The 13,553-nt window shown below is 40.5% G+C and overlaps 1 protein-coding gene across 1 annotated transcript in view; it reads left to right on the top strand.

Annotated features, from left to right (window-relative positions):
* Positions 1 to 6,091: 6,091 nt before the first annotated feature.
* LOC136423901 (steryl-sulfatase-like) overlaps positions 6,092 to 13,553 on the top strand; it is a 30,461-nt gene continuing 22,999 nt past the window's right edge. The window contains exon 1 of the mRNA XM_066412285.1: positions 6,092 to 6,167. The gene's annotated coding sequence lies outside the window, so the exon portion shown is untranslated. The remainder of the gene's footprint in view (positions 6,168 to 13,553) is intronic.

The following is a 13,553-nucleotide window of genomic DNA, read 5'->3' as shown; positions in this document are numbered from 1 at the left end:
GGGGTTCTTTTGAATTCAGCATAAGGCATTGTCAGCCCGACCCCCCCCCCCCCCCCCCCCCCCCCCCATGCAGACCCTCTTGTGTGGGAAACTGTTGTCACAGATAAAACAAAAACAATGATTCAGCTCGTACTGCTTTGTTTGAATCTCAGGCACCCTCTGTGTCCACGGAATTGAAAAATATGGTGACTTAAGGGTTTGAGTCATACACATCTCTGTGTCCACAGAATTGATAGCATGTGGTGAATCACTACGGGTAGCGGAGGCTACGACTGTGGCGGGGCTTCCTGGAGGAACCTCTCGGAGAGCAAGGCCTGGCCTGGGCACGTAGGCAGCATGCCCGTAGGCAGGATTTTGTTTGGGGGGATTCTTTGTACTATCAGAGGGACCAGCGAGCTCTTAAGGCGACGCAGGCTGTCTGGGGGGGGGGGGGTTGGTCTGGGGGCATGCCCCCTAGGAAAATTTGAAAAAATGGAACCTTTGAAATGGCATCTCCTGTGTTTTTGAGAGGATCTGAAAGGAAAAATCAGAGGCAAGGTGAGCAGTTTCTTTAGGCTTCCAGCCCTGCTAATCCTGTCCGCCTTGAAAAAGAATCCATCAAAAAGTGGACCTTCAGAACCCTGCTAACCACCACACCCCCCCCCCCCCCAAACCCCCCTGGCTACGTGCATGGGCAGGCAGGCAAGCAGATGAATTAATGGGGTCGCTTGTCAGGAAGACAGCCTAACCAGGCCTTATATAAATTGTGCACACAGAGCTGCCAATTAACTTGTCCCATAGATGTAACATGACAGAACACTTTCACTCATGGTTGCTTTTAATTTACTCCCCGCGGATCAATTAAAATGGGTTTTCAGCTACGTCGTTACAACCCCAAATGTCACACAATACAATTCAGACTAATTTTGGAACCATCATTTATTGAAAGTAGGCCACTAAAGGTTAACTCTGCATCTTAATTAAAGCACACGTAACAAATGCCTCACCAATGAAATTTCTTGTCCCTTGGACCTTTGGAAATGAAAGAAAATTTGAAAAATAAGACAATTCTATTTTTTAAGCTCAAAGTGCTACTAGTAAGCATTTAAAAAAAAGGCTAAATTGGAATATCAAATGCAGTTTTGAAAACATAATCGGAGTGAAGTCAATGCAAGGGTCTTGCTTCTTTGTTGGGAGTAATTGAACATATTATATTAACATCATTCTACCAGAGTACATAATTCGGCTACCCTGAAGAGATATACGTCCAAATAGATCTCCAACCAGACGTTCCCCAGTGTAATATGCTCCTGTATATCTTATAAACTGTGCATACGCCACTGGAATGCTACACTAGACAACTCTCTCACACCCACGGTGTTTCAAAGTGGCAGATTTACATAACCTAGCAGATGAATATTAATGGAGGTTACATGTACTGAATGTAGTCTGACTCAAGGTTTATTTATATTGCATCTCAGCCTCTAGCTAGAATTGTGCAAATTTGATTTTTGAAATATGATTTCCACAAGAAACAGATGAGTTTCACTATGCAGTGTCTGAAATGTTAAGATGGCCAGAGCCTCAAAAATACCTTTTTTACCTTAAAAACTACCATCACATGGTCTTGGGGACCTTCGACCAATCTCTAAAAATCATGCAATAAGGCCACACCAATTTAATTTCTTGGTTAACGGATTTTTAGAAAAAAATGCTTAAGATTGGAAAATCAACATGAAAACAGAATCGCAGAGGAAAGTTTGTACTTTGGTGCACAGAGTTTCAGGGAGTGAACGTGGTCAGGTGCAAGTTTTCACCCCAGCCTTCTGTTTTCATGATATTTTTTTGTGCTAAAATTTAAAGAAAGAAAACTGTTTACCAAGAAATTAAATTGGTGTGGCCTTACTGCTGAAAATGTCATTCAGAGCTTGCAGAATAATGTCAGCCAATCAATATTTTCCTTTCTGTGTGACATCGGCATTCCAGTTGCTATTGATATTCTATTCTCAATTGTTGCAAAAATTACAGTATTCAACCTCCCTTAAAGTTATGGGCAGAATCCTTTAGAAATTCATACATAATCCTTTGACATCGAACGAATTGTTACTCATTAAAGGAATCTCATTGAGTTCTTTTCCAAAAGATGAAAGGCATCAGTCATCCACACACAGTTGAAGGAGCCATGGAAATCTTTTTGATCTGTTACTGTAAACGCAGAAATGTTCACGGCGGTATTACGTTTGCAGTTCTTACGGTGAACTCTTAACCGCAAACTTGAAACCACTGCAAAAAGCCGTTCCATTCCGTAACTGTAGCGCTACTTTTCAAACTCAAAATCAAAACCACTGCAAACACTCCATTTTCTCCCTACCGCAAAATTAAATCCCCGCAAACATTTCTGCATTCACAGTACTTTGATGTCAAAGCTCAGGCATCATCAGATAATTACATGTAGGTGTTAGCAGACAGAAGGGATAGCAGCTTTCACTGGGGTTAATGATGAATATTTATGACCTTGTTAGACGTGTAATTTATCTGGAGTATCGAATGCACCTTCATGATTGGGAGCACTTGTACATATCAGCATGTAGCTTAACTAATTATAGGGCCTTAATATTATCCTACTCGCGTATTCACGAACATACATGAACTCATGTAATTATATGATCATATGATGTATGATTTATATCATACATTGACTGTAATGACGTTTGATATGGGTGTTCTGGACAGGTCCATATTTTAAGGTATTGCATGGGCTACGAAGTTGTATTGCGCAGGCTTCCATCATAATAGTGCTTCGTGTCTGCCGCTTGCAAGTCGCTTTCAAAAATTCAAACACTGGATTGAGACATTTGTGTTGTTATCTCCTTTACTCATTCACTCACTCACCTACTCACTCACTCTCTCTCTCACTCACTCACTCACTCACTCACTCACTCACTCACTCACTCACTCACTCACTCGCTCGCTCACTCACAAACTCACCCACCCAACCACCCTGACCCACTCAATCACACACCCACGCACCCTCCTGCTTTTTTCTGCCTCCTTTAAACTCTATGAGTGATAGTTGCTGTATTGGAGACATGTACATTGTAATTTGTAGACAGCTGGTTTGGCAGTCTAGATCTCCCAGTGCTGATTACACTGTAGAACAATTACATCCCGTGGGAAAGTTTGTCTGAGATAGATGCAGCCTAGACTAACAAGAAGGGAGAAATGTAGGCTGTTGCTCTACTTAGTATTGATTGAATTTCTTAGGTCTTAACTCACGTTCTTTGTGTGCATACTTAAAAACGTACAGAATTGTTTAAGAAGAGACAATTTCTAGTTTTAACAATGCTCCATAAAAATATAATTCTTAGCCTATCTGTGTGTGTGTGTGACTGTGGGTTGGTATCTGGCACAATATCTTAAGAACCTCTGGATGGATTGCGATGATGTTTGGTATGTGGGTAACTAAGGTGTTGTAGACTCGAAGGTCAATGTTGATTTTGGGTTCTTGGTGGCAGGAGGTCCAAAATAATCCCGTAAGTCTGCCGCATTGCAAAAAAAATAATCTGAACAAATCTACAATGCAGCATCAATAATTCCTGAGGTATATAATATATGCACACTTTTGTCATACCTGATCTGCAAAAACGTTTGATATGGGTGTTCCGGACCAGGCGATAACTTTGGTCATCACACGGGCTTCTACTTTTATCACACAGACTTTCATAGAATAATTTTAGAATGCATTTCAAGTACGTAATGCGACACAACCCACAGTCGGGCCAGTACCTTGGGCGATACAGAACACACCGTGTTGTATTTTATTTTTTTATTCAGGACTGTTGAAGACATTGTAAGTCTTGTGCAGGCCTTGATAAAACGGTTTTTTTAATAAGGGCATCCAGGAATTATTAGAGTTAATTAACTCATCATATATGCATCAAGTTCATGTAATAGGCTAGTTCGAAGGATGGTCAATTAATCAATTTTTATAAAATGTAATTACAAAAATAACAGACAAGGCAGATCCGTTGATTACATGACTGATTGAATTATCTGACTCCTGGACAGTGATTGGGCCTCCAGGCGCCTCATTAAGTTCCAATGTGTTGTCAGGCTACGGCTTAACAAGGTGATCTGGGCTTGATTTAGGGTTAATGACCTGCCCTGAGGTGTAGACTTATACAGTGTGCAGTGTCTTCGCCAGGACTTTTTCACAGCGTAGGGGCATCTTTGCGTGGCAAAGCCGCATGGCGAGCGCTACAGGTGTGAGGATGAGGGCTGCAGGCAGGAATAATTTGTAGTGGGGTCCGGGTAATGTAGTCAGATGCAAGCATTTATCACATGTACATGTACATCTGTATCTGTATCTATATAGCCGGTATAACTGCCATTAGGCGTAACACACCAGCTTCGTACATCCCTACATGTTTTCATCTTGGCCTCTTCCTAGCTTTTTACTCAAACTAGCAGTTGTATTCCGGAAACCAAGGAAAGATATTGAATCACAGATGCTTTCAGACTCCCAACACTACTCAGATTTCCGACTGTGACCCCACTGACCTTCACGATATTGTTTTCCCTGCTGGCGGCCATGTTTTTCTCCTGATATTTGACCTTGAGGTTTCACATTTTCTGAACCTTTCAATGATGTCAAAACCAATTTCCTTTGAATTCCCAAAGTTGATTTCATGCAAATTCGTTCCAAAGCAATCAATAAAGATGATAAAACAATATAGTTCTGCTCCTTTTGAAGTTGGTAAAGAATTGCAAAATTAACACATAATGTGTAACCAGAAAGGCAGCATTCACATGGCCTTAACAATATACTGATCTGTTTATTCTAACTGAAACACATTCATATGCATGGTGGCCAGTAACCATGGTGACAACCAGCCCCTCCAGCTCTGTCCTGCCAAATGCTACATAATGTAATCTAACACCACAGGATGTCTGCTACAGCTCCAGTAACCATGGTGACCAGCCCCTTCAGCTCTGTCCTGCCACTTGCTACATTATCTAATCAGACACCACAGGATGTCTAGCTTGAGTACCAACCTCCGTAGTGACCGCTGGCTCAAAAGAATTCGCTTGCTAACCACGGAGTCTGACCCTGCGCGTATCCGTCACGGCTGTTAGTCAGATATTCGTTTCGATTTTGAACGAGCTCTCTGATTGGCCCCATTCGTCTAAGCTCCTCCCCATGCCACACTGTTCTTCGTAACGGGTAGGTTCTAAGAACTGTTGCCATGGCGATTCTTTCAAAACTGGACCCGAACAGGGCAATAGAGACACCTTGGAACGAAAAATGGCACTGAACGCAGCTCGAATTCCCCTCATTACGTGATAATGAGACAGCCGTTACGGATACGCGCAGGGTCAGACTCCGTGGTTAGCAAGCGAATTCTTTTGAGCCAGCGGTCACTACGGAGGTTGGTATTCAGGCTACAGGATGTCTGCTACACCTCCAGTAACCATGGTGACAACCAGCCCCTTCAGCTCTGTCCTGCCACTTGCTACATTTGTACATAATGTAATCTAACACCACAGGATGTCTGCTACACCTCCAGTAACCATGGTGATAACCAGCCCCTTCAGCTCTGTCCTGCCACTTGCTACATTTGTACATAATGTAATCTAACACCACAGGATGTCTGCTACACCTCCAGTAACCATGGTGACAACCAGCCCCTTCAGCTCTGTCCTGCCACTTGCTACATTTGTACATAATGTAATCTAACACCACAGGATGTCTGCTACACCTCCAGTAACCATAGTGATAACCAGCCCCTTCAGCTCTGTCCTGCCACTTGCTACATTTGTACATAATGTAATCTAACACCACAGGATGTCTGCTACACCTCCAGTAACCATGGTGACAACCAGCCCCTTCAGCTCTGTCCTGCCACTTGCTACATTTGTACATAATGTAATCTAACACCACAGGGTGTCTGCTACACCTCCAGTAACCATGGTGACAACCATTCGGTCCAGATCATTGACCATATTTATTTGGAGAAGAAGAAAAAGAAACTGAGCAAAAACGAAATGATTCCCTTCCGTGAAGGTGAACATGATATCAGTCCATTATTGACATAAAACAAAGAAGGCATCTCAAACTGCCCGACCCGAATATCTAGAAGAGCCAGTTGGGCACGGAATCAGCCATGGACAGCTAGCGCTCTCAGCAGGTAACGTTCCATTTTGTTACACTCGTTCGCTTACCCGTCCGTCCTCTGTATCTTTACACTGATAATGATACAACCAAAAGATGTACATTTCATGGTTCTTTGTTTGACATATGTTTAAAGCTTCTACTGTAGCTGAGCTCGTATATCTTTGATTCCAGATGGCTCGGGAGTAGCCACTGGCTTTCATGTAGCTACCCAAGGGGCTAGATTTTATAGAGAATCATGCAATGTTTGAGCCAAGGAGCTTTAAACATAATCCAGGGTATGAGGTGATAATCCTTTATATTGCGATTAAGAATTTTTACTCGATTCAATCACAGACTACAGAGATAAGTAGGATTATGGTAAAAACAACCGGGAATAATTAATGGGACAAAATACCGAAGAAGAAAAACATGCTATTTTTGTTTTAAGTTGATGAAGGTAAGTACATGCAATGGGATATGCAAGGTACAAACAGTTATGACAAACAACTGTCAATGTTACCTTGCTTATTTTTCTTTCAGTTTTAGGTGAAAGAAATTTGGAATATTTTAAAAACATACATTATTTCTATTCAAGCTATGATACATGACAATAAACATTGGTAAGCCTAGTCTAAAACCTTCAGTTTTTGAACAGTCAATGCTGCTACTATAAGAAGAGAAAGAAAAGGAGAGCATTATGTAATATGGTGATTTTCTGTTGCAGTTAGCATTAATTCTGTATGGTAAGATTTGACTTCGGCCCAAAGTGTTTTTCCTCTTAGCTTTTATTCCATCTGTATTTGACTGGCAAATATGTACCTTTCAAAATGCTTTTACGGTATCCATAATTTCAGCTTCCTGGCATTAAACTGTCAGTTGTCATCTTGGCCCCAGACATTATGTTATGGACTTGGTGCATTTCATAAGGGCATGATGCATTGTTGAGATCTATTCTGTTTGAAAAAAAAAAATATGTACAGATTTCAAAAGATTTTTGACGGATGGAAACATAACATATTGATACCTTCTATCAAAAAATAAAAAGAATTAACATATGACAAGACCTTTAAGAAAAGTAAGAAGTAATGCTACCAAATTCAAATCAAAGAATCGTTTTTCTGTTTTTAGAAAAAACAAACATATTTTTTGATAAAGAAGACTAAACAAAATTATAAGCGCCAAAACACATGTACAGACTTGAATAACAATGATGCTTGTTAGACCACACTAATATTTTCTTTGTTCTTTGCTTGAAAGAAAAAAGTCTTAAGCAGAAAAGTGCCACAAAAAGAGAGTCTGAAGGAAAAGTCTGCACCTTACAATTGGCATGCACAGTTTGAAGGAGTGAATATTATAAGTCATAGTCATTTCCTAAATTCTTACACTAAGATGTTCACAGGAGTGTATGTTGTCAATAAGTTCTTTGCTAAATTCATACTCCGCACTTAAGAGCATTATAGAATTAGAAACAAAGTGGAAAAGACCTGACAGAAATGATGTGTAACCAAGAATATTGGAAGCAGAACTTTGTTTACGCCTCAGCTCGCTAGAGTATGACCATGTATATTAAATTGTGTATGTATGTAAATTTTTACCCTAAATTGAGAAGCAAGGAACTAAATTGATGTTGCCATATGATGATATACCGCGGGCTTATTTCCTCAATCATGCAATAGTTGTCTTTAATGACTCATAGTTGATTTGTTTGCACACCTGCACTCATCGCTACGTAGCCCTCAAAGGTCTTCTACACAATTCTTTCTTATGATTACCATGCTCCTGAGTTCTCAGATTGCAAAACAACATCGCATGCCCAAGAGCAATTCCGTCTCTAATGACATTTCTCTCCCAGATGTAAGAGATCCATAGACGCTTTGTAATAGAAGGAATATTAGCTGTGTTTAAAGCAGTTTGCAAGTGGATTCGCACAGTATGTCCTGTATTGAGTGGCTGATTGGGGGCATTCATCTGGAATATTTGATTCATATCACTTCAAGCAACATCCGTTTTTTTTACTGTCACCGTTTTGTTGGAGTACTGTTGCATCGTAAAGCCACAGAAAGTAAATTCATGGATTGCATCAGCACCTGCATTGATTCTCACCTGGTTACAGAAAAAACAACAAATGTTGTTACCAACTGGCAATGGTCAACATACCAAAAATCGGGTCAGGGAGAGTACTGTAATTCTTGTTTTTTTCACCATAGCTTTATGTTCACCGTGAAAAAAAACACCTGTTGTTATCATTTATGATTCGTTCACCTGCCACCAGCGTGAAGTTAAAGTTCAGGGAAAATGTCCATTTTCCTTAAACCCTGAAACTTTGCTACCATGAAGATAAAGTGAATTACAGTATATAGCTGGTATAACGGCCCTTTGGAGTAACATACCGACTTCGCAGGCACGCAGCACGGTAGTAGCTGGTTACTGTAAATGCAGAAATATTAGTGGTGGTTTTATGTTCGCGGTATTCGCAGTAAGCTCTTCACCGCGAACATAAAACCTACGCAAATTTATTTTGCCACTTATCCTCTTCTCTACTATTGTTTCAAATGCGAACTAACACTCCATTTTCTTCCTACTGCGAAATTAAAAACACGCGAACATGAAACATGGTATAAGCCTAATGTTCCCTTCAATGGAATATTCTAAATCATTTAGTCAGTGTTTTCAAATGAAATGGACATCAGAGACATGGGATAAGCCTGAAGCATAGCAAGATTAAACAAAAAAACTTCAGATGCTTTTGAATCGCTTCTCTTTGACATTTCTAAGACCACTTATTGGCTGGAAGGCATTACATAACAACAGTAGCATAATCAGCACCAGGGACAGGGGCATCAGAGGAGTTGAATTTTTATGAATTTGAATTTTTCTTAATTGTACGAGAGATTGCCCCTGTAGCACAGCAAGAAGTTGATATCTATAAAGGGCACTTATTTGCTTTTGTAGTGGAAAACATGATTAATGTTTTTGTATACTAGTCTGCATTGACTAATACATCATTAATGGCTTACCGCTATCCTCCTCTTTCAAATTTCTGTCGGCGCCATTGTCTATGATCAGTGTCTTTTCAGGCTCTCTCTCTCTCTGTCAATTCCATCCATTTACTCTTTTGTAGCTGAAAAGATGGATGACAAAGTAAGCCCATGTGTCCTTGGCAAGATCTTTTATCAAACACAAATCACAAGTTTCCGGGGTACTCCATACAACCAGCAGGACTGAGGCACTCATTTTGTTGAAGCCGGATGTGTTAGGCTTTATGTTTCATAGCCTGTTGAGACCTTCAAAGGGTACCTTGTGGGTGTATGTATCATAGAGTGGTTCCCATGGTGACATGTAATACAATATACCCCCACGCTTCTTTGTTGTGCCGGCTGCTGCTGCTTTATCCGTTTTTGAGCAAATGATGCAGAGCTCAGCAACATTGTCAAAGGCCCAAGGGAAAAAAGCAGCTGCATCTCTACACTGCACAAAAGGGCCTCGGATCCTGACGTATGCTGAAAGGAAAGTAATCTCGATCCAGTTTTAGCTCACTGAAGAGCTAATGTTCCACTGGTCGTGACAGAGAAGAAGACAGACGCTATATGTACAGTATTTACAGGTTCATTGTACCGGGGAAATTCCCCTAGCTCTTTTAGAATAGCACAATGAACAGTGGACCACGGCTTAACGTCCCGTCCTAAGGACTGCGATCTTTTCCGGTAGCATGCATGTCGGGTGAGCAACACAGCCGGGATCGCTAACCACTGGACTACGCACGCTAAGTATTCCACGCTGAAGTATCCTGACGTTATCCGGAACCTAAGATCCGGAAAAATCCGAACGGATCCGGGGCCGCCTATTTCTCGGTATGCAATTGGCATCCAAATTTTGGAACTCAAGGTACCACTTGCATATTTGAGTTGTGTAAGTACATACTTACACAAGTTATGCAAGTGGTACCTTGAGTCCCAATATTTGGATGCGCATTAGCCTGCCGAGAAATATACGGCCCCGGATCCGTTCGGATTCTTCCGGATCTTAGGTTTCGGATCACGTCAGGATCCAAGGCCATTTCCTGCAGTGTGCCTCTCTAGCTGCAAGCTTGTCGGTGAACTTCAAGGGTAGACATCCCGGTTGAACAGTACACGATACAAGATAAATCAAGGATGACAGGGTTCGAAATACGATAAGCAACTTGAAATTTGCAAGCTGTTTTCAAGAATTTCAAGTACAAATGATATGAACTTGCAATTTTGCAAGTTGAAAATATCCATAGATTACTGACAAGGTTCTTTAAAGAGCTCGAGTCTGTATTCAGATTTTGCATTCATTATCTCCATGTAAAATGGAGGTATTGTTTTAGGTGTGTTTGTGTTATTCTGTTTGTGTTTTTGCATATTTGGGTCAGCATAGCTTAAGAACCTCTGGATAAATTGTGATGGCATTTTTTATATGGTTAGCCCTTGGGAAGACAAAAATCAAGTTTAATTTTTGGTGTCCTGGCTGTTCTCCTTGGTACTGCAGACCCTCTGGTTTTGTATTTATTGTCTTGAATGTATGATATGGGCAGTTGGTCAGTCAGACAAATAATGCTGGTAGCAGCTACCAACAGAGATAGCTTTACCTTTAATGAAGCTATTCACAGAAGATTATGCACATTGTTAGCAGATATGCAGCATTAATCATCACGAAATTAAATGCATTTACAGTGCATATTACTCTGCCTTGAACACTCCATATTTTCCCTAACGCAGAATTAAATCCCCACGAATTGAATTACATCTACAGTACATATGGCTCCACTGTTGGATGGAAACTGCCCAGAAAGAAGCAATATGTTTTCTTCTTGGAAAACAGTCCAGAATCAATACATTGTTGGATAGTTGCTCGTTTCAACCGCTTACTTAAAACCACCGTGAACACTCCATTTTCTCTCTACCGAAAAATCAAATCCCCACAAATTGAATTGCATTCACAGTACATATTGCTCTACTGTTGGATAAAAACTGCCTAAGCTAGAATAGAGCAATATATTCTCTACTTTGGAAACGATCTAGAATTAATGCATTGTTGCATATCTATTGGCCTAACCAATCGTGTCAACCACTTACACTCTATTTCTCTCTACCGAAAAATTAAATTCCCACGTAATGACATGCATTTGCAGTACATATTGCTCTGCCGTGAACACTTAATATTTTCCCTAACACAGAATTAAATCCCCATGAAATAAATTACATTCACACGGTACAGTACATATTGCTCCACTGTTGGATGGAAACTGCCCAGAAGAGAGCCATGTGTTTTGTTCTTGGATATAGGCCAGAATCAATGCATCTTTTGATATCCTTCATGAAAACATGATCCTCAGACCTTTTCAAAGACCCTAACAGGAGGTGTAATTGTATCTCAGGGATCCATCAGTGTCCAACAGGTGCTGTAGCATGCTGATCTAATTTCAAAGCTAATTTGGAGGGAGAAAACACATGGGTGGAACAGGCTGAGCAACAGGTGGCCATTGGGTCTGGCTTTCTTTGGACTATTTTTTTAGCTTGATCTGTACATGTATGGCTAAATGGAAAAAAATCCAAAGAGTGGTCAAAAATGGTGTGTCAAAAATCAGGAACTTGTGGAGGCCCCCAATGGTAAGTTCTAGGGCCTGCTTTATTTCTCATCTTTATAACTGACCTGTATTAGTGTATAAGAGAATTAATTCTGGTGTTTTAGTCTTAGAATTTGCTGGTGGAGTAACTAGTGGAGTCCCCCAAGGGTCAGTTCTAGGGCCTATTCTATTTGCCATCTTTATAAATGACCTGGATAAGAGAAGCAGGTCTGGCGTTTTAGAATATGCTGGGCAACTATTGATGTATGCTTTTAATAGCCAGTGCTGTTCATGCATATTCTAGTTCTGATTTGCTCCTGTGGTTACTTCCTTGCCAAATATTCTGGTACTCATTTGCAGTATATGTTAGTATCTCAGGGATCCATCAGTCCAACAGGTGCTGTAGCATGCTGATCTAATTTAAAAGCTAATTTGGAGAGAGAAAACACATGGGTGGAACAGGCTGAGCAACAGGTGGCCATTGGGTCTGGCTTTCTTTGGACTATTTTTTAGCTTGATCTATACATGTATGGTAGAATGGAAAAAATCCAAGGAGTGGTCAAAAATGGTGTGTCAAAAATCAGGAACTTGTGGAGTCCCCCGAGGGTCAGTTCTATGGCCTATTTCATTTCTCATCTTTATAAATGACCTGCCCAAGAGAATTACTTCTGGTGTTTTAAAATGTGCTGGTGGAGTAACTTGAGGAGTACCCCAAGAAAAGGTTCTAGGGACTATTTTATTTCTTATCTCTATAAATTACCTGGATAAGTGAAGCAGGTTTGGCGTTTAAAAATTTTGCTTGGCGTCTCTGGATGTATGCTTGTTAGCCAGTGGTCTTCATCCATATTCTAGCTCTGATTTGCTTCTGTGGTTGCTTCCTCGCCGAATATTCTGGCACTCATTTGCAGCATATGTAAAGTGGCCCTTACAGTGCTTACTTTATAATTGTATGCTCTGGAGAGTTTCTTTAAGTGGAATATAGAGTGAATTACAGGCTACTAATCTGTTGTACATACAGTGCATTTTAAATAGCGTGAATGTGCCTCCTCTGTGGAAGAAATTATTATGATTCTTACCAATTTGACATCATTTTCACGTCTCTAATTTTTTGGGTTATCAAACTTTTAGTAAATGATTATTACACATACCCACGCATGCACACATGTACTCACGCACACGCGCACACACACACACACACACACACACACACATATATATATACACACACATAAACCCACATTGTTATATGGAGTGTTTAAGCAATATTTATATGCTTTTCACAAAAAATCCAGTCCGAATACAACACATGAGTGGATGTAAACCACAAAATGGCATTTCTGTGGGCTGATGGCTTCACTGTTTATTCAACGAGACCAGTGATACATATCAAAGACTTCAAGAAATGAAAAATTCAATCTGAGCTTGGTTCTAGTGGGAAGTGACGTCAGTACGGAAATGAAATATTGAAGACCAGGCCTCAATGACAGGCAAAGCAAATCTAATGATTACTTTCTTGGATCAGTCTAGGAGTATGGCTTTCTCGCAACGTAGACATTATTTTCATAAAATGTGAAAAGATGTGCATCCTCAGGTTTGCCTACTGCATAACAACACTTTCAGAAGATCATGCACATTGGTCATGATTTTGCTAATGCAGCGATTTCTCCTGAAATTGTGAATAAAGAGAATGTTCTGAGCCATGAGACATTTTCAGTACCAGGGACAGCAATGTTTTCAGTACCAAGAACAGAGACATTTTCAGTACCTAGCACAGACAGAAACATTTTCAGTACCTAGCACAGACTGAGACAATTTCAGTACTAGAGACAAGCA

This window comes from Branchiostoma lanceolatum, chromosome 18 (genome assembly GCF_035083965.1).
Source record: "Branchiostoma lanceolatum isolate klBraLanc5 chromosome 18, klBraLanc5.hap2, whole genome shotgun sequence".
Lineage (NCBI taxonomy): Eukaryota > Metazoa > Chordata > Leptocardii > Amphioxiformes > Branchiostomatidae > Branchiostoma > Branchiostoma lanceolatum.
This window is presented reverse-complemented; position numbering and strand designations above follow the sequence as displayed.